The following is a 21517-nucleotide window of genomic DNA, read 5'->3' as shown; positions in this document are numbered from 1 at the left end:
TTCGGTGGACATGCCAATCTAGACTAATAACTAGCAGATAAAGTAACTAACCAATACTTTTTTTTTCAATACTTTTCTTTTTTTTTTTTTTTTTTTGGTTCTTTTTTCAATACTTTTCAATAACACTTAAAAGCCAAGAGACCTGAGCTACTGGCCTACAGGATTGAAAGAAACCGAGAGAAGAGATCCTGAATCCTTACCAATTAGATGCTCACTTAGAGCTAATTACCCCAAACAAGAAACCCATTGTTAAAGAGGAGACAGAAGTTACCAGGCAATCATGTGGTGATGCATAGCAAAAGTGTAGACAAAAGGAGCTTTTGAACCTCTGGAGTAGACAAGTTGTACTTTTCTAATGAGGAAAGGGTGCTAGAATTTAAATACTTGGGAAATGGAGACCGACCGGAGGGTTGAATCTACCAGGACTGCAAGAGCTACACTGTCTCAGAAGGAAAGAGAGGTAAGAAAAGAGAGTGTCACACTGGCATTTTAATAGGCTATAATTCCACATGCAAACTGTAAAAGAGAAAACGGGAATCTGAGGCCTATCACTACTGGCCCCACAGAGGAAAAGAAACACAATACTCACTCCAGGCTGGCAGAGGAAAAAATCTGAAGGCTATGGCTTAATTTAGCACATGGTTCCCTCCCGACACTAATGGAGACCTACCATGCAGAGGCACATGCAAGATGACTGGCGTAAAAGCCCTCTTAGGATTAGAAGCTCATAAATGCATCTTCCAGGTTAGTTAAAGCAAATATTCTGTAAACCCCATCCGCACAATGAATCTGATGGAAATGTGTTTTAATTCCTAGCTGATAAGGTTATAGGAAATAGCTTTGGAATGGCAGCTGGGAAAATTGAGAGAAAACACCGAATCTGCCTTTTACCAGGTGATTCACTTTGGGCAGCTGATCTAAACTCTCTGAGCAACAACTTTCTCTGTGCAAATGGATTGGTAACAGCCAACTAATGGCATACTAAAGAGTAAATCAAGTTAGACAGCCCACTTCTGGCTACTACTTAAAAACCTAGACTAAGCCTGGAGAGATACCTCAGCAGCTATCAGCACTTGCTGCTCCCGCAGAAGACCGGGGCTTGGTTCTCTGAACCCACATTGCAGCATACAGCTGTCCACCACTCCAGTTTCAGGGAATCCAGATAACAGGTACCACTCAGTGCACTTATACACCCTGAGGCAGAGCACTCAAACATACAGACATACAGACACACAGACACACAGACACACAGACATACAGACATACACACATACACACATACACACATACAGACACACAGACATACACACATACACACATACACACATACACACATACAGACATACACACATACACACATACACACATACATACATCCGAAAATGCCTAAACTTTAATTGACTGGGAATACAAGATGCACAATAAGCAGCAGTGTTTACTGTGATCTGGACACAGCACCAGATAGTTATGGAGCACTGGCTTGAGGTAAGAGTTCTCCTGAGTCAGCAGGAGTCAAAGGGCTGTGTACATGGATACAGAAACCTTTGATGTATGTAAGTCCTGTGCACCATGCTAGGAAAGTCAGGTGTCAAAGCTAAAAGTCCTGAAAAGAATAAGTTCTTTGTAACATAGGTGTGAAAGACTGTAAGAGCTAGACCTAAAAGACAGTAGCCTGGACTAACACTACCCCACAGACTATTCATGTGCATATACAGATGGACAAAGCCAGGCTAAGTCCCTAAGGATGCTGGGAAGCCTGATGCTATTTCCTCCTTGAATTAATCTTCTGTGGGTCAGGAGTTAATGAATCCTTCCCTTTTCCTTCACTTAGAATCAGGGTATAACAAAGACTTGGCTTCATTTGGCCTTAGATGTAACTGAATCTTAGCTGGTAGGACAGACAGACACTGGGACTCGAAAAGGTTAAGAGCCTTGCCCTATCACAGGTCTAAAGTTGAATTCAGGGTGATTTTCTACTTCAATAAGCTGCACGTGGATACTTGTTTGAAATATTCTGGAGAAAGGTGGCCAACCTTGCAATGTCCTGTAGTATACAAACTTTTAAAACTGGACTTTAAGAGCCTCCACTCAGATCTAAGCTTTAGTTCCTGGACTCATCTTGGTCTAACCGGACTTCACAGATCTCCAGCCGAACCAAACAGGACTGAGATCTTACTGCACAGGCTTCCCTGAACACAAAGTGAGGTAGCACAGAATATTGCTAGTATGAGCCACCAGCACTGCAGATACCTGATGCTGGTTCCCAGGATTATTGAGCAAGCTGTAACCAGCCACTGAACTTCAAATCACTGAAGAGAACCAAAAGGTTTCAGGAGCCTTGAGAAAGCACGCACTTTCAAGTCAGAAAAAGGGAAGACTGGTTAGCTTCGTGACCTAGGTAAATCTAAGGCTAGCTAAACTCAAGATCATATGAGGGCTGTCAGAGACCAGAGGAAAGCAGCAAGCACATCCTGGCTGTTTTATTGACTTCCATTCCAAGACTTTGACCTTCTACGGATGACGGAGAACTGGGGCCAGAAGATAGAGCACAGAAACAGATAAGCACAGGAACCATTGATAAGCGCTGAGCAAGAAGGCACTGTCCTCCGGATGAAAACAGGATCCTCGTGACCCAGAGAGCCTACAGGATGGTGTACTGACTCCAGATGTCCAAAGGACAGCACGCAAAGAAAGATAACCCGAAAAAGTCGTCAGCAGGGTTCAGCATGCACCCAGTTTTCCACAGCCACAAGTTATCAGAGTGAACCAAAGCTATGAACAGCCTCTGTTCCATGGACGGGTTGTTTCTGGAATCCTGGCTTTGACTTAGTTGGCCAACATGCATACCCACACATGTGTGGAATTGTTGTAATCCTGAAATTAACTATTCAAGACACAAAAATAAAAACCTCTCATGTGTGTGTAGAAGGGAGCAAGCCTCCTTTCTCCTTTAAGGACTAAAGGCAACTATTTAAAACTTGGGGTGACCATTCTAGCAAAAGATTTAAATTTTGCTCTTTCAATTAAAATTAAGAGATGAGGAAAGAGAACAGGCTGATCCATGTTTATTTGTTTATTTTTTGTTTCACGATATATTTCCCACATTTGTAAATATTAGAGATCAAAAAAGAGAAAGCACTCTGTAGGCACATGCTTCATAGAGCACCAAGAAGCTGAAATGCCTAGTCCTTTAGTTTCCATCTCTGAGGAGACCGTCTGGTGCATAGAACATGCTATAGACTGAACACACGCTGAGCTGCCCGAGACTTTGGTGTGGGCTTTGTCTCAACTGTGTCTTCACAGGCTCATGCATTGGAGCCACATAGCCCCAACTTCATACTGGTACTGTTTGGAAGAAGGACTTCTTGGGAGGTAGTGATGCTTACAAGTCATGAAGGTGGCATGTGGGTGGTATGAGGAAGAGAAAGCTGAGCTGACCGACTCCTGCTTTTTCTAATGTACTCTTTCTTGTTCTTGCATCACCTTCCAAATTTTCCCCTCCTTTGTCCTGCATTCTTTTGTTTTTTTCAAGGCAGGGTTTCTCTGGGGAGCTCTGATTGTCCTGACACTCTCTCTATAGACCAAGCTGGCCTCGAACTCACAGAGATCTGCCTGCTTCTGCCTCCTGAATGCTGGGTTTAAAGGCATGAGGCACCATTCCCAGCTTGCCTTGAATTCTTGAGAATTTGCGTTCAATCCCCGAATAATCAATCAATCATTCAATATAATCCAATGTCCTATATTTTGTTTAAAGAAAGGAAGTTGACGGAAAGTGACTCCTTTGAGATCTTCAGAACTTGGATAATCCTTGACAGCAGTGTTGAATGCTGAGACGTTTCTCTGAGCTAGCATTTCTTGGTTAGAAATCATGTCTGCAAAGCCATGCTTTGTTAGCACCTATTATGCAGTGTGTTGAGCCTGCTCAGGGGAGGGAGAAAAATAAGGCTATGAAGTAACCCACAGTACACTGAGACAGAGAATGCAGGCGGTGTCGTAGATACTGCATATGCTAATAAAGAGACCTCACAGTGTAATTCACCCGGATGACCATTAAATATCTTAAAACCATGGCGATGTGTTTTCTAGTCCCTTTCATCAGACCCTTTTGACACGTGTTTGGTATACGTAGTTTAAGAAGTATCACTAAGGCCAAGGGGACAACTCAGTGGGTCAGACTGCTGCTACCAAGCCTAACAGCACAGTTCCCAGCATCCACCTGGTAGAAGGAGAAAAAAAAGTAGCTTTAGCCTAGTTGGTTTTTTTGTTTGTTTGTTTTGTTCTGTTCTGTTTCTATCTCTGTCAGGAATCTTTCACTTAAAGTGTAAAATCCAGTGTGAAGCACTATGTACTGTATAGAAGTTCATTGAGCTGTCTAGACTTTGAATCTGGTTAATTTCTACATGTGATTTCTTTTATCCATAAGTTTTTTTATAATAAAATTTATGAAAATTAAATAAAAAAGGAGAGAACATGTTTTTACAAAATGTCCTCTGACCTCCACATGTTCACCCATATCACACTCACCCATGCATGGAAAATAAATAAATCATAATATTAATATTTTATTGTTTGCACACAGGTGCTTTCCCTGCCTGTACATCTGCCCACGTCTGGTGTCCTGGGAGAGCTGAAGAGAACATTGGATCCCTCTGGAACTGAAATGACAGGTGATTATGTGGGCTTTGGGAATCGGTCCTGGATCCTCTGGAAAAGCAGCCAGTGCTCCAAACTGCCGAGCCACCTTTCTACTCCCTAATTTCTAAAAAAGAAGCACCAGCAGAGAACAGAACAGAGAAAGGAAAGCTTGTGGAGACCGAAGGGAAGCGCTAAGGTGAGGCTGAGTACTGAGGCCCTTACATCAGCAGCAGATGCTCACTGCTAGGGTGTCTGAAGAGTATAAAGAACTCTTTCCTGAATGGCTGGTTCACTCTGGGACGTGAGGTGCTACAAATATAATCAAGTTTCCATCTATGTGACATTCACAGAGTCAACTCCTCCTGGATGGGAACTATTTTGGCCAAACACAGTGGTAGACGCCTGTAATACCTGCACTTAGAAGAGATAGGAAGAGACAGGGGGATTGTGAATTTGAAGTACACCTACACCAGATAGTGAGACCCTGCCTCAAAAAGAGAAACAAAATGTGTATAACACACCACACACACACACACACACACACACACATCTTCTTGTCACTCTAAACAATGCGCTGTAACAGCTACTTACACCACACTTAAATTGCACGTATTATAATTAATCTAGCCTGGTGTGTCCACGCACACCTTAGTCCCAGTACTCAGGAGGCAGAAGCAGATGGAGCTGTGAGTCCCAGGTCTGTCGGGACTGCATAGTGAGAACTAGACTGAAAAACAGAGTGATCTAGGTCTGTGTTTGGATTTGAACTTGTTCCCCAGAGTTCATGTGTTTGGTCCTAAAGGTGCTAATATTAAGATGTGGAGTCTAGTGAAGAATCTTTAACTGTTGCAGACATGTCCAGAAGGAACTGAAGTGATACTGGGACCCTGAACTCTAATAGGGATTATTTGTTTTAAGAGTGAACCCAACCCCTGTGCCAGCTTTGGTGTCCATTTTAGGATGTTGTACGGCTCCCTGTCACAGGAGCTCCCACTGTGGTGCTATCTATAATGATGAGACAACCAAAGGAGCCTCACGAGAATTGGCCCTTTGCTATTTAGGTACCGAGATTCCAAAACTGTGAGCTAACCAAGCCTCTTTCCTTTGTAAGTCCTCAGTACTCCTTCTTGTTACAGTAATGAACAATAAACCAATATTAAAGTTTTCTGAACTTTACATTCTCGAAATGTCGGTTACATACAAAGGCTACACCATTTTAGTGAAGAATTTGAGATCTGTGGATTTTTTTAAAATTTTTGCCTAATGTTTATTTGTTTTTAATTTATACATATGGACTTTTTGCCTGCACATCCCTGGTCTGTTAAGAGCACTTCCTGCTCTTGCAGAAGACCTTGGCACATACCTGTACACCAAGTGCATGTCTAGTACCTGCAGAGAGCAGAAGAGGACATTAGATCCCCTAGAACTGGAGTTACAGGTTGCTGTGAGCTGCTGTGTGGGTGTTAGGAATGAAAGCTTCATCCTCTGGAAGACCAGCCCATACTCTTGACCACTGAACATTCTCTAGTCCCATAACTGCCAATTTTGTTTTAGAAAAACTCACTTCCTCCCCAGGTTCTGAGAGGTAACTCTACTCTGGTGACATTCACTCCAGAATGTGGCCAGGACTTCTGAGCTAAACTTAGAAAAACCGAAGATGCTCTGGAAGTGTTAGAGATGACAAGGACAGCATGCAGAAAGGCCAAAAACCAGATCAGCGTGAGTCTAGCCTGTCTGTAGAACTGATTAAAATCGGAAGGGACCTCAGAGCAATGAGTGATGGCCCCAGGCACATGGCCAGAGTGAACCATCCACACACCTTTCTCCTTATGTTAAGGGTAACACAATAATCTCACCAAGCTTTCTTAGAGAATAAAGTGTGTTCCTTTGGACAGGATATGATTGGATTTGTGTGAATCACCTGGTTTCTCAATAATTACTTTTAGTGCCTTAAACCTATTCCCTTTTTGCTTGTTGCAGAATAGTCTTCAAATACTACAACGTTTAAAGGCTTTCCTAGGGATAGAGAGATGGCTCCGCTGTTAAGAGCACTTCCTGCCCTTGCAGAAGACCTGCGTTACTTGTAGTTCACAACTGCTGGTGACTCCCTCTCCAGGGGACCCACACTTTCTGGTCCTGCACCTATGCAGCGCACAGGCAAACAAGCAGGTCCATGAGCATTCACATAGACATAAAATGAATGAATCTTCTTGAAAGGCTTTACTAAATGTATACTCTTTAGTGAATAATTCACTACCAGAAACATATAGCAATGTCAACAAAACTACTTAAACTCCTGTGCGTAGATGTGAGTGTGGTGTGTGGGGGAAGGATGAGAACGAGTCTGGGCCTATATGTGGAATCAGAGGTCAACTCAGGTATCTTCTTTTTACCACTTTTCACCTTATTTTTTTTGTAAAGATTCATTCACTGAACTTAGAACTCGCCATTTCATCTAGACTGACTGGCCAGCAAGCCCTGGAGATTGCTCTGATTTCACTCCTCCCAGTACTGAGGTCACAGGTCTCTGCCACTACACCCAGCTGTTATATATGAGCGCTTGGAATCTGAACTCAGACCCACGGCCTGGCCTGGCAAGTACTTTACCTACTGAACCATGTTCTCGGCCCCCATTTATATAACTCTTGAGAAGTTCTAACCAACATAATTGCCTTACAATAAAGAAGGGGCCTTTGTGATAAGCAGCTTCGAGGATGGCACCCAGGGTCCGTGTCTCGAGGTACTCACACCCTGTACTGTTCCTTCCCACATGCTTCGGTGTTTGACCAAGGAAAGAGCCTGATATAGCTGTCTTCTGAGAGACTCTGCTAGAGCATGACAACTACAGAGGTGGACGCTTGCATCAAACTGAGAATGGGCTCCCCAGTGGAAGAGTTAGAGAAATGATAGAAGTAGCTGAAGGGGTTTGCAACCCTATATGAAGAACAACAATATCAACCAACCAGACTCCCCAGAGCTCCCAGGGACTAAACCACCATCCCAAGAGTACACAGGTATGGACCTATGGCTCCATCCGCATATGTAGCAGAGGATGGCTTTGTCCAGCATCAATGGGAGGAGAGGCCCTTGGTCCACTCAAGGCTCGATATCCCAGTGTAGGGGAATGTCAGGGTAGGGAGTTGGGAGGGAGGGGGTGGGTGGGAGGGAGTGGGTGGGGGAGCATCCTCATAGAAGCAGGGGGAGATAGCAGGTTACTGGAGGGGGAAGTGGGAATGGGGATAACATTTGAAATGTAAATAAAAAATATTTAAAAAAGAAAAATGTCAAAAAAAAGAACTGTGGTGTAGATATACTGGATGGAGTGTCGTTTGGTTATAAATAAGAACAAAAATCACATTGTGTACAGGAAAATGAATGGAACCGGAGACACCGTGCTCAGTGAAATAAATCAGATGCCAGAAGACACTTTCCTTCCCTTTGCACAGTCTAGTTGCTTGCTGTTTGTTTGTTTGCTTTTGTAATGCATGAAAGTAGAAAGGGACTATTTAGAGAAGAAATAAGAGAAGCAATGGGGTGAATATGGTCAAAGTATGTCAACACATGTGTGAAAATGTCATGACAAAGCCTGTTGTTTCATATAGTCAGTGCATTTCAAGTTTAAGAAAAGAATACCTCAACCTTGATCTAATAAGCTTCTTCCCTCCCCCATCTCACCCTCCCCTCAGCATGCAGTGGTTAATGCAGAGACTCAGAATCTCAGAATGCTGAGATTAAGTGGTAGTGGGTAGTCACACTTAGATGGGACATCACCACCCCAACTGACTGCAATCTCATGACAAGCTCTGGGCCAGAATATCCAACAAAAGCCTGTGAGATCCCTCATACTAAAACATCCACTATACAATTCATATTTTTGTTGATGCAGGCTGCTGATTTGAGAGGATAATTACACAATACTAAATAACCAATAGAGTTCCCATGTAAAGTAGAGTGTTATTTAGTAATAAAAAACCATATTTTCAAGGAACATGTGGTAGTACATGTCTAGAACCCTAGAACTCAATAGGCTAAGGCAGGGAGATCATGGGCTGAAGGCTAACCCAGGCAAATAGACTTGTAGATTAGCCTGGGCTACATTGAGACATCCAGTCTGGAGTGGAAATCGGATTCTCAAAGACTGCCTGAGGGCATGAAAAATGATGAGTATAAAATATGGAGCAAAAAATAATAACAAGAATTGAAACTGTGGAGTATTGTTGCTTATCTGTTGTTCCCTCTAGATCAGCAAATATCTTTCCTTCCCCTCTCTTCTGCTAATTGAACTTCCCCTTCTGGTTGAAAAACAATGATGCTACATCATCAGCGTCAACCTACCTGGACTTAGAATCACCTAGAACACACACCCTCGACAATGCCTGTGAGTGTGTTTTCAGAGAGATTTGTTTGGCTGAGGAGGGAAGATCCACCCTGGAAATGGATGCACCATGGGTTAGGGTCTAGACTGAATAAAGAGGAACACAGAATAAAGGAATACAAAAGCATGACTCTCTGCCCTCTGCCCTCTGCCTTCTGCCCTCTGCCCTCTGCCCTCTGCCCTCTGCCTTCTGCCCTCTGCCCTCTGCCCTCTGCCTTCTGCCCTCTGCCCTCTGCCCTCTGCCCTCTACCTGCAGAGAGTGTGGCCAGGCACCTCAGCACCCCTTCCCGCCAAGATGAAGATGCCCCTTATATCATGAGCCACAGTAAGCCCTTTTTTTCTTTGGTTGCTTTAACCAATATGTTGTCACAACAATGAGAGAAATAACAGAGAAACTTCCTTACATGTTTCAAGTAGAGTTGCCTCCCAGCCATGTGAATCGAAGAGGGGAATCAGATCAAATTAAGACACATCAGGAAAGGCGGGCAGTCAAGAGCAATTCCTGAACCTTTTCTTCCCTGTGCTAATAAGGGGGTGAAAGTCTGATTTGTCAAATAAAATGAAAGTTGGTGAAAGGATCAGACACCTGGATGGTAGTTATGAGAGTCATGGTCAACCTCCGAATTGTCCGTTTTGAGTCAATACACTCTCGTTTTGTTCACATTAATCAGGATTGAGTGCCTGTGGTTGCACAGAGTACAAAATATGATAGGGTCTTAAATTTGCATCAGAGTAAACAACAAAATTATTTTAGAGAAAATGGTCAAGTCTATGAAATGATAATAACAATTCTACCTAGACCTGTCATTTCAGATTAATAAACTTGCTGTAATCAGAATGATAAACAGAATTTTTTAATTCATTTAATTTGACCTTCAATGATTCTGTACCTGTATATTATGCATTCTTGTGACTCTCCCCTCCCCTGCAACTGTCTGCCCCACCCCACCCCTCTATTAATTCCCACTCTCTGTAAATCACTTTCTCACACCCCTGACTCTTTGCTTTGTTTTGGTGACCACTGAGTGTAATCAGGGTTGTGTGACTATAGGTTTGAAACTGTCCACTGGAGCCCAGCAGGGTCATCAATACATATCCAGCAGATATTCTCCCAGAATATATGGTGAGCCACTTGTTCAACAGAGATGAGCCTTTCCCCTGTCTGTTATTGATGTTTGACAATGCCAGGCTTGAGCAGGCCTGGTGCAGGTAAATAGTCACAGCTTCTTTGAGTTCATATCACAATGTCTGTGTCATAACGAGAGGACAGTATTTTGCAGGAATTTTAAAAACATGGATTCTCAGCTCCCAGAATCAGAAGCTTTTAGAGCTGGAGAGATGGCTCAGTGATTAACAGCCTTTGTTGCTCTCACAGAAGACCTGGGTTTGGTTCTTAGGATCCACACGCTGGCTCACTGCTGTAACTTCTAGGGCCAGGAATTCTGATGCCTTCTACTGACCTCTAAGGTGACCAAGCAAGCAGGTAATGCAGATACACGCAAAACCCTCGTAAAATAAAAATAAATAAATCTTTTTTAAAAAGTGAAGAATTGGAAGCTTTGACCCAATATTTCTGCTTTGCAGACTAGATCTTTTTTTTTCCAGTACCTGGCAGCTTTTAACATATAATATACAAATAATTGTTATTTGGGTATGCATGTATATATTCATATATAGGTGTCAACATGGGTGGGGGAGATGTATGTGTAGATATGTGTAAGGATGCCAAAGTCCAACATCTGATGTCCTTGCTCTCTAGCTTGTTATTTTAGACAAGGTCTCCGTCTGACCCCGGAGCTCTCCAATTCTAGATTGCCTGGCCAGTGAGCTTCAAGGATCCATCTGTCTCCACTCAAGGCTGACATTACAGATGTGTGTTGCTGTCCCTCGCGCTCCCTCTCACCAGCAAGAAAACACGCGTGGACATAGGAATCCTAGCTGCGACCAAACTTTATTAAAATCTTATGGAGAAGCCCCGGCGCGCCAACATGGCGCGGCTATATACACCCTAGCGCGGCGCACCCACACCTGATTGGTCACTTACCCATGATCTCATAAGGCACGCCCTGGAGTGGGCAAAGACCTGGCACGAAGGCACTCTTGCACATGCGCACACAGTTAATTTCCTGAAAGGAAGTCGGCTGGCGCGGCGAAGGCCGGCACCATCTTGTCTAGCTCGGCCTTCCACGTGGGGCGCAGTGGAAGCCAGCGCCATCTAGTGGTGGCGAATGTTATTGCGGCCCTCTACATGTTGCCACCGTCAGTTTTCTGGTTTCTCATTTGCTAAGGTTGGAATCGGGGTTGAGCACAAGATCTCATACATTCTATGCTAGCACACGTCCACTGAGCTACACACCCAAGCCCAGCCTCACAGCATTTTCAGTGTAAGGTCTGGGTTTTTAAACTCAGGTCTTCATGTTGCATCTCCCCGGCTGTGTTATTATTTCAAGTACCAACACATCCAGAATTCCCACATGAAAGATTAGAGTAATAGAATCGATGGCTAGCTTCCATCCTCTTCCTCAGTCCTTTGTGCTCTCTGGGTCACACTGCCTGGTTCACACTGTCAGGTTCACACTACCGTCACTTTCAGATTACAAGCTTAAAGTTCAAACTTTGAACTGAGGTTCCTATTGTGATGAATTGAGTGCCCTGTTGGTTTAGTTAGATCATCGATAATAAAGTACAGATGCTATTCATGATAACAGGAAGCATTTTTTTTCATTGCTGATAAAGAATTTAGCTCAGCTATTAGGGCAAAATACGGAGTAAAAGTAGAGAATGCAGCTCCTGAGATCTGAGTCTCCAGAAAGCAAGAAAGTGAGGCATTGTGGATCAGAAGAGGGAAGTTGAGCCCCTCATTTCACACTCATATATCCTGCTAACTCTAGAAGTACATAACTAAGCAGAATTTTTTTAAAGAAAGAAAGAAAAATATTTCAAAGTTAAATCACTCTGGATAAAATGAAGAGCTTGATTTTTTTTAAAAGAAAAACAACTCTATGAGCTTCTCTGGAGACAATTTTGAAGCTCCTAAATTATAAACACTAAGTAATTTCTACAAATGAGATTACCAAATCTTTGAGCTGCAACTGCTTCTTTCAATGTACAATGTTTTTTCTTTTTAATTTCATGTACATTGGTGGTTTGCCTGTGTGTGTGAAGGAGTCAGATCCCCTGGAACAGGAGTTACAGACAGTCGTGAGCTGCCATGTGGGTGCTGGGAATTGAACTTGGGTCCTATAGAAGAGTAGCCAGTGTCCTTAACCTCTGAGCCAACTCTCCAGCCCCTCAATGTGCAAATTTAACCTTAGCTGTAATATTCAGTGACTCGTGTTAGAGACTATTTAATTCTTTCAGTATATTTAAACCACTAGTGCCTAGTGTTAATCTCTGATTTTATACACCTTTATTTTCTATTCATGAGTGAGAGAAAGCTAGTCCACTGCTGTACTAACACGTAAATGTCATGTATGCACTTTGGAACTTCCCTAAAAGAAGCTGCACCTCATACTGAACATCTACTGATTGACAGGTTAGGAGAGGATGGACACTGCAGGCCCTGATTACAGTTTGCCTTACGATACCTTTAGCCCATTTAACAGCCATCCCTTGCCCGTCTCTGTTTCTGACTTAACATCCTTATGCCTATTCGTGCGACCACCTTTTTTGGATTGTACTAACAGACAAGTAGCTTCAAGCTTCCACCAACCCAAAACCCAAGCATCAGTTATCTATTATCATCAGATAACAACATTTGAGGTCTAAAGCAGGGGTTTCCCCACACTGCTATAGCCCATCTACTTGATGTTCCCACCAACGTATTTGAAAAAAAAAAAGTTTACTTCAGGATTTTCTCTGATCATTTAAAAGGAGGGAAGAGGGATTCATGAAGCTGGGAGTTTGGGGTAACCTGAATCTATTCCTAGGCCATGGTCACTCATTTTTGACACCTGAATAAACTATATCTTTTGCCCTTTGATGTAAAAACAGAGCTTTTGATGTCAAGAAACAATAAAAGAATGCTTTCCTTTTCCTAACATTTTCTTCAACAATATTTTAATTTGAAAGTAATTTTTAAGCACTAAAGATGCCAAAGCAGGAGGATCTCAAGTTTCAGGCTAGCCTGTGTTATATAGTGAAACCTTGTCTTAAGAGAAAGAAGGCAGATAGGGGAGCTGAAGACCATATGTGGAAAATAAACTACAATACAGAAATTAGAACATTGTGTATCTAAAGTATCAATGGATACTATAGCTGTTATAGAAAATAAGGATTATAAATCACAGGATGGTTGTGAAGTTAAAAGTAATGACAGGTATTGTATTAGGACTTTACTGCTGTGAACAGACACCATCACCAAGGCAGCTCTTATAAGGACAACATTTAATTGGGGCTGGCTTATGGACCCAAAGATTCAATCCATTATCACCAAGGTGGAAACATGGCAGCCATCAGGCAGGCATGGTCCAGCTGGAGCTGAGAGTTCTACATCTTCATCTGAAGGCAGCTAGGGGAAGACTGACTTCCTGGTGGCTAGGATGAGGGTCTTAAAGCCCATCCCCATGGTGATACACCTACTCCAACAGGGCCACACCTTCTAATAGTGCCACTCCCTGGGCTGAGTATATATAAACCATGATAAACACAGATGTGCTTTCTGAAGGAAAGGTTGGCAAGTGGTGAAGGCAGAATGGGATTGCTATCTCACACGGGGACCAGCTTCTAAGAAGAAGACCTGTGCGTAACTGACTACAGTATACTAAGACTGTGTGAGCTCAGATGGAGAAAACAGAGCTAGTGAGGAGCTGAGCACTAAGAATAAATGCTGGTTCTGGAGGTGACACATTTCCCTCCTACCCTCTGACCTGTTTTATCTCTGCAAGTAAAACTTACCGAACTCAATAGAAGCCAAGGAAAGGAGAGAAGATGTTAGTTTAGTTGCAAAGTGGCCTCCAGTCAATCAGTGTGAGGACTCTTAAGGCTGGGACAGCACAAGTTGTCCATCAATTAAGGGCCTTCTGACAGAACATTCTAACGAGAGCCTGTTAATGCCACTGGCAATGAAAAGACAAATGTTTAAGAGGCCTAACTCGTCAGAAATATCACCCCTTTCCTGCAGCACTGACTAGAAAGTGTGACCTTGATCCTCTTTCTGTGTCTTTCCAATGTATGCACACTTGGTTAAATGTTTGGCACTTACTTTTGTTTCGCAGAGGATGACCTGAGAGAGTTGGTTTTCACTCATCCTATGTGTGTCCTAGACTCGGCAGCAGACCCCTTTACCCACTGGCCATCTCGCCGCCCTGATAAATGTTTAAAGAGCTAAGTAAGCTTTTGCCAATTTTAAGACCCAAGAAAAGAATCCAGACCCTACAGCCCTCTCAATTTAAACATCAAGGGGGACAATGCCATTCTTTCTGTTTCCTGGGACCTTGGCAGCATGGCTTTGGTGGATGTCAAAGTACAAAAGCCCCATCTGTCACACAGACATGAGGTGTTTGTTTTTCCACTTCATGAACCCAATTAGCCCACACAGATAACCAGCCCATTACCTAGAGAGTCTAGGTAGAAGAGATCTGAGAGCGGATGCTGCTCCAAAAATCCTCTCTCTGAAGAGCTGTCTAGTTACTGTTTATATCAGAAAGAAATGTGTTCTTTTTTTCTTTTTAAAGTGACTGCACGTTGTACCTGATAAACTAATTTGAAAGATGAGGCTGTGGTTCTTTCTCCTAAGAGATTGCCTGATAGATGGTTATCACATTCTGCTTAGTGCTTAGTCAGCAGCAAGACAGTACTTTTGTGGGAAGGTTCGTGATGTGGGCAGGGGTGTGTGTGAGTCAGAGTTCATGTGGAGTTCACAGGACATCTTTCGGGTGTTGGTTCTCTCCTTTTGCCTTTCTGCAGGTTTCAGGGATCAAGTTCTTGGGCCATCGGACTTGCTGAGGCAAGCTCTTTTACCTGCTGAGCCATCTCGTCGACCCAAGAGATTCATTATTATTGTTGTTGTTGTTGTTGTTGTTGTTGTTATCGTTATCATTATTATTATATTTTCCAAAGATCAATTATGTCTGTAATCATGGGCAGATATTATTGACCCTAACACAGAGATAAACATACAACACAAACTGCCCATTTATAAGCCCCAAAGTCGAATTTGAACAAAATATAAGCATCAAAATAAATTTTATTGAACCATATACACAGCTGTAAACCTATGACACTGCCATCATGCTGTGCTGTGCAAACATGATGTCTCTTCCTACGTTTCTGAAATGGGAAGACAGTAACTGCAGATGAAAATCGTCCAGTGTGTGTTAAGGATATCTCAAGAAGAACAGAAAAACAAGTTTTGTGTGTGTCTGTGTGTGTGTGTGTGTGTGTGTGTATGTGAGAGAGAGGGGGGAGAGAGAAAGAGAGAGAGAGAGAGAGAGAGAGAGAGAGAGGAGGAGGAGGAGGAGAGTGAGTGACTGACTTAGAACTTTGTTTGGGGGAATGGTTTCAATCATTAAAGAATCATTTACAAAATAAAATAGCATCCACAATCTGAAGAACACTGCTGCCAGTATTCGATTCACAGTCTTTTGTTTTCTTCTCCTTGCATAGTTTTGGGTTGGTTTTTGTCAGACAGTTATCAGATTGTATATATTGATTTTTTTTCAAAATATATTAGCTTTAGAAATGAAAAAACTGAAGGATACCACACGCCAGTGCCACAGAGAACAGCAACAGAGGGACACCTGGTCACAAATCAAAGTGGTAGAGGTACACGCCGGTAAGTCCTGGCATTTAGGAGGTGGAGGAGTCTGTGGTCGGCTTTTGCTTCATGGAGGATTCAAGGCTAGCCTGGTCTACATGAGACCCTGGATTCCTTGTCAGTGATACAGTACACACGGGTTTGCAGATACACACACGGTTAGACACAGCACTTCTGTGTCCATAGCCAGGATTCAAACTCAGGACACACACAGCTGTCTCTCGTGGCTTATTCAAACGCACAGTAGCTCTCTGAGCTGCACAAATGTCCACACAGCAGAACTTGCCTGCTTGAGCTGGACGGTCGTGGTGCACACCTTTAATCCCAGCACTCAGGAGGCAGAGGCAGGCAGATCTCAGAGTACACAGAGAGACCCTGTCTTGAAAAAAACAAAAGAAAAAGAAGAAAAAGGAGAAGAGGAAGGAGGAGGAGGAAGAGAAGGCAAAGCATATATTGATATTTTTAAACTCAATGTCCATAAAGGTCTTTCAGACTTCCCTGTATTTACATGAAAATGAATTGAGTGAATATAATATAACCATTTTTCTCTTAGAGAGCACTTGAATTGTGTCTAATTCTGATGTATTTTAATACCAAGAGTTATACTGGCATGGAAATCTGCAGAAAGCTAACTCTAAGGGTCTATTTGCAGAAACCAAATGCTTTCACCAGCAACTTGTATTGTTTTCTAGGAAATGAGTAAGGAGATTAAACACATTCTCTCTAGAAAAGGAGTAAGTGGATTAAACACATTCTTCTCTCATGTCTGCAGTTTACTCTTGTGAACGGCTGTGCTCAATCCTTCCCTTGTTGGAAGAGACTGCAAACACCAGTGTCTTTACAACTTTCATCCTTTCTACAGCGACACCTAGTGTTGCAACGGGGTTCTACCAACTTCAGAAAATTCAAGTTCACTGGTTCCACCTGCCAGCGATCTCCTGGGCGTGTAAAAACAGCTGGGATCTTACTGTAACCTGAACTCTGATTTACACCTTCTGTCCAGCAGGCTCCTCAGACTTGGCTCACGCTAGAGTCACCTGGATGCCTGATGGCCCTTGGCTGTGATAAAACTCCCCCGGGAGATTCTAATGGGCAGCCAACGTTGAGAGCCACAGCTCCACTCACACCACATCCTAAGAATGGTTAACCCACAGGGACTTGTGATGTTTTACCCTCCCCCATATTTCACTGGTCAATCTCGATTGCCATCTTGATTGGATTGTGTTTAGAAATAAGCACTCCTGTGAGTGTGTCAGAGAAGGCATTTCTAGAAGCAATTAGGTAAGGGAAAAGGCTTTGGGATGTGGAAATGAAGACAGTCGACAAGCACGTGTTCTGCCATCCACTACATCCATAATTCCTCCTTCAAGTTATTCTGCAGACATTTATCTCAAAACACTAATGCAAGAGATCATCTGAGATCCTGGAGTAGCGCAATCAGTCACGTAGTGATTTTTGTTCAGAGCAGTTTCCACTGTGACACAAGGTTACTACAGTACCTGAGTCTCGTCTGCACATTAATCCTATCATCCACTGGCTTGCTTGACATTGGCTCTCCTCAGGTGAGGTGAGGTCTAACTTTTTTTTTTTTTTTTTTTTTTTTTTGGTATGAGGTAGAGTTGATGAGAAACAAGGTAGAAAGAGAGAGGAAATTATCACTATGTCCCTCTCATTTTCCCCCATCGTAAAAATAGAAATGAACTTGGCCTTTGACTTTACACTTTCTCACAGAACACCACATAACTGGTCTACAATAATCCATAGGCCTTAGACTACATCTCTGTTAGTGACTCACTTTCCCCAATACCTAGTGGAGTTTGTGTCATGCTACACAGAGACCCTGTCAAACTTTGGGACAAAGTAAAGATTTGAAGCTCAAAACATCATGGCCACTTGACACCCTAACCTACACACACACACACACACACACATACACACACACACACACACACACACACACACACACACACACCCACATGCTTTCGCCTCCAACCTTTCTATACAACCTAAATTCTCAAGTAAAAGTCCTTCTGAATGGCCCTGTAGCAAGGAGAGAGATTGCTTTCCAGGTCCTGTATCCTTACCTTTACTCTGTGAAGGAGCCAGGGATGGTGATGGTGGTACATATTTGTAATCTCAGCTGCGAGGAGACCAACTACAAGTCAAATTATAAGTCAGCCTGGGCTTCTCAGTGAGGTACGGAGGACAAGGTAACATCCTCATTATAACAAGAGAGCCTTCCTTTCTCCATTCACATCCAGCGCTTTTTGTTCCTGAGCAGCCATGAGCCGATCTGTCTGAGTTCACTACAGTCTCTTCCTCACCTTGCTTTGTGGACTTTACCCGTCCGAGAATCTACATGGCTCCACTGCCCTGAATTTGACCTTGAATAGTGATCTCCTTCCTAACTGATCTACACACATCACTGAATTCGTTTCTCTTCCCTTTGCCTGGAAAATCCTTCCGATCTCACTATGTCTCTTCTTTAGAGGTCTCTCTGAGGACAGTTCTTCCTCTTTCCCACATCTCGAAGCTCAGGTTTTCAATACTTTGTTTAACCAGCCTCCTCTCCTTGGTCATTCGATCCATGACTATAAAAAGACTATGAAACATATCCTCTAGCCCAGATCATATCTCCAGCTGCTACCTAACTATGTATGCTTATAGAATCTGGGGTCCCATCTCCAGACACCTGCCTACTTGTCCCTCGCGTGACCTCGCCAGCAAGAAAACACGCGGGGACATACGAATCCTTGCTGCAGCCAAAACTTTTATTGAAATCTTAAGGAGAGCCCCGCGCGCCCGCATGGCACAGCTTATATACACCCTAGTGCGGCACATCCACACATGATTGGTCGCTTACCCATGATCTCATTAGGCACGCCCCAGAGTGGGCAAAGAGCTGGCACGAAGGCACTCTTGCACATGCGCACACAGTTAACTTCCTGAAAGGAAGTCGGCTGGCGCGGCGGAGGCCAGCACCATCTTGTAATGGCGGAAGCTATCCTGGCCTTCCACGTGGGGTGCAGTGGAAGCCAGCGCCATCTTGTGGTGGTGAATGTTATAGCGGCCCTCTACACCTACTGTCTATACTTGAAGAACACATACTCCAAGTGAGCCCTCTGTCCAATCTTTCCTGATTCAAACATTGGCTCCAATATTCATGCAATTGCTCAGACTCAAAACTCGAGAGACATCTTTGTTCTCTTCTTTATATCCAACATCTGGTTCTTCAGAAAGTTCAACTTGCTCTGAGGAAAAATAGGGAAATCTGTGGGTCCATGAGGGAAAAGGAACCCCTCACTCCAAAGACTGGTTGAAGCCAGAAGCCCAGCAAGATTAACATTTGCTGGGAATTGCTGTGTTTTTGGTTTGTTGGTCCCTATAGGTTCATAGATTTGAATGCTTGGTCACCAGGGAGTAGCACTATTAGAGGTGTGGCCTTGTTGGAGGAAGTGTGTCACTGGGGTTGGGCTTTGGGGTTTCAAATGTGTAAGCCAGACCCAGGGTCTCTCTCTTCCTGCTACCTGACGATGTAGAGAAGGAACTCTCAGCTGCCTCTCCAGCACATGTCTGCCTGTGTGCTGCCATGATTCCTACCATGATGATCACTGACTAAACCTCTGAACTGTAAGCCAGCCTCAATTAAATGTTTCCATTTCTAAGAGTTGCTGTGGCCATGATGTCTCTCCACAGCAATAGAAAGAACACTAAGACAGTTGTCAATATCAAAACAATGCTCTTTTATATAAAAGTATTCTCAAATGGAAAAATTCAAAGACAGGTATATGGCCTGGGTGTGTATGATGTCCTGGATGGCCTCGCTCCTCTCTAGAATATTTTCTGGGACTCTCAAAGACAACACAATTACCTTTTGTTTACAGCTAAGAGATCCTAGCTTCCTGTATCCCACACTTTACCTTACCACTGTTAATCTTGTCAGGATTCCTGTCAGGACCCATGCTGTGATAGAGCTCAAATGTCTCAGAAATCCTTTGAAGATCATAACTTCAACCAACTGTATTTTTCTGGTATTATGAAAAAATTCCATAACCAGCATAACTTGCAGAAGGAAGAGTTTATTTGGGCTTGTGGTTCCTGAGGGTCTGTCATGGCATCAGGTGGCAGGCAGGGCAGCAGGGCAGGAAGCTGAGAGCTCACATCCTCAACGACAAGAACAAATCAGAGAGCATGACATTAGGTGATGGGAGGCCTTCAATCTCAAATCCCCATCCCATCCAGTGACAAACTTCCTTCACAGAGACTGAGCCTCCTAAATCTCTTCAAAGTGCACCCCCAATTGGAAACCAAGTGTTCAAATATCTGCACCCATGGGGGACGTTCTTATTGTCCTTCAAACCACCACACCAATCAAGACTATACACACACACACACACACACACACACATGCTTATTAGAAAGTCAATGAAGTGTTACTTCCCTTTAGAAGTTCACACCTGAGCTCCCATCTCTGGTACCTCTCTTCTTAGTTCCGTACTTAAAGGTCATATTTAAAATGCTTTATTTAGGGGAGGGAGAGCTAAACCTTCAGAGAGGCAGACAAGCCTGGGAAGCCAGAAGAGACTGCACACACATCTCGGACGCCAGAGGAAAACACCAAAGGCCATCTGGAACCGTGGTTCGTTAGAACTTTAGAATTAGAATCTCTAGGGCCTTGAGAGTGATACGGTTTAAAATTCCTGCCTTGATTCTAATGTGAAGAGTGGTGACCAATGGTCTGAATTGATTTTCTTCCACAGAGCTTGAGCCAGAAACTTCCTTTAGAAAGAGTCTGCAAACTTGGAAGGGATCTATCTAATACAGGGTGCATTTAATAAATGCATTTTCAAATTCAAAGATGAATTTTCATACTGAAACAAATAATTATAACAATACTTGGGTTGCTTAATTGAGTGTATAAGCAATGTTCTTGGAAAAATGTCATTTTGGGGTTTTTATTAGAGCCATATTTACAAACACTGAAATATATGTAACTAACTGAAACAATAGTTTGCTATTTACCTACTTGTTTGAATATATGAATGTGTTATAAATAGTCTCATCTGCTTTTGGGGGGTTATTCAATAATCCAAATTCAAATGAATTCTGATCAGAGAGGTTCTGTTAAAAAAAAAGTTGGGACAGGTCTTCCTGGTTGCTGCCGCCGCAGAGAGCCCGTGGGCAGCACCCCGCGAGCAAACTTGAGCCTTGGGACCACAGGTAAGACCAACTTGTCTGCTGCAAGAAAGCTGCCTGGTGAAATCGGGACACACAGAGGCAGAATTACCCTAGGACCAGGCACATCCTGAGTTTACCGGAAGTCCCACACCAGCGGATCCCGGCCCGCAGCAGCTCTCTGCTCCCAGACCCCGTGGGAAAGAGACCTCACCGCCTGGTCAGGTGGGCACTCCTGAGGCTGCAGAGCGGAAGAGACCACCAACACTGCCCACCCCTGCCCACATCCCTGGCCCAAGAGGAAACTGTATAAGGCCTCTGGGCTCCCGTGGGGGAGGGCCCAGGAGCGGCAGGACCCCTGCCTGAGACACCGCCCGGAACGTGAAGGAAACAGACCAGATAAACAGTTCTCTGCACCCAAATCCCATGGGAGGGAGAGCTAAACCTTCAGAGAGGCAGACAAGCCTGGGAAACCAGAAGAGACTGCTCTCTGTACATACATCTCGGACACCAGAGGAAAACACCAAAGGCCATCCGGAACCCTGGTGCACTGAAGCTCCTGGAAGGGGCGGCGC

The 21517-nt window shown here is 43.6% G+C and overlaps 2 long non-coding RNA genes across 2 annotated transcripts in view; one reads left to right on the top strand and one right to left on the bottom strand.

Moving 5' to 3' along the window:
* The window catches only part of LOC102548571 (uncharacterized), a 43111-nt gene extending 31809 nt beyond the window's left edge, over nt 1-11302 (bottom strand). Inside the window, exon 1 of the long non-coding RNA XR_015674102.1 lies at nt 11055-11302. This is a non-coding gene — a long non-coding RNA (uncharacterized LOC102548571). The remainder of the gene's footprint in view (nt 1-11054) is intronic.
* On the top strand, nt 306-13047 carry LOC148006652 (uncharacterized). Its single transcript, XR_015674119.1, has 5 exons — nt 306-460; nt 4580-4831; nt 7095-7649; nt 10386-10493; nt 10770-13047. It is a non-coding gene; the product is annotated as an uncharacterized LOC148006652 (long non-coding RNA).
* Nucleotides 13048-21517: the final 8470 nt, after the last annotated feature.

Source organism: Rattus norvegicus, chromosome 2 (genome assembly GCF_021556685.1).
Source record: "Rattus norvegicus strain SHRSP/BbbUtx chromosome 2, alternate assembly SHRSP_T2T, whole genome shotgun sequence".
Lineage (NCBI taxonomy): Eukaryota > Metazoa > Chordata > Mammalia > Rodentia > Muridae > Rattus > Rattus norvegicus.
The sequence above is the reverse complement of the archived record's forward strand: the minus strand, read 5'-3'. Positions and strand labels throughout refer to the sequence as shown.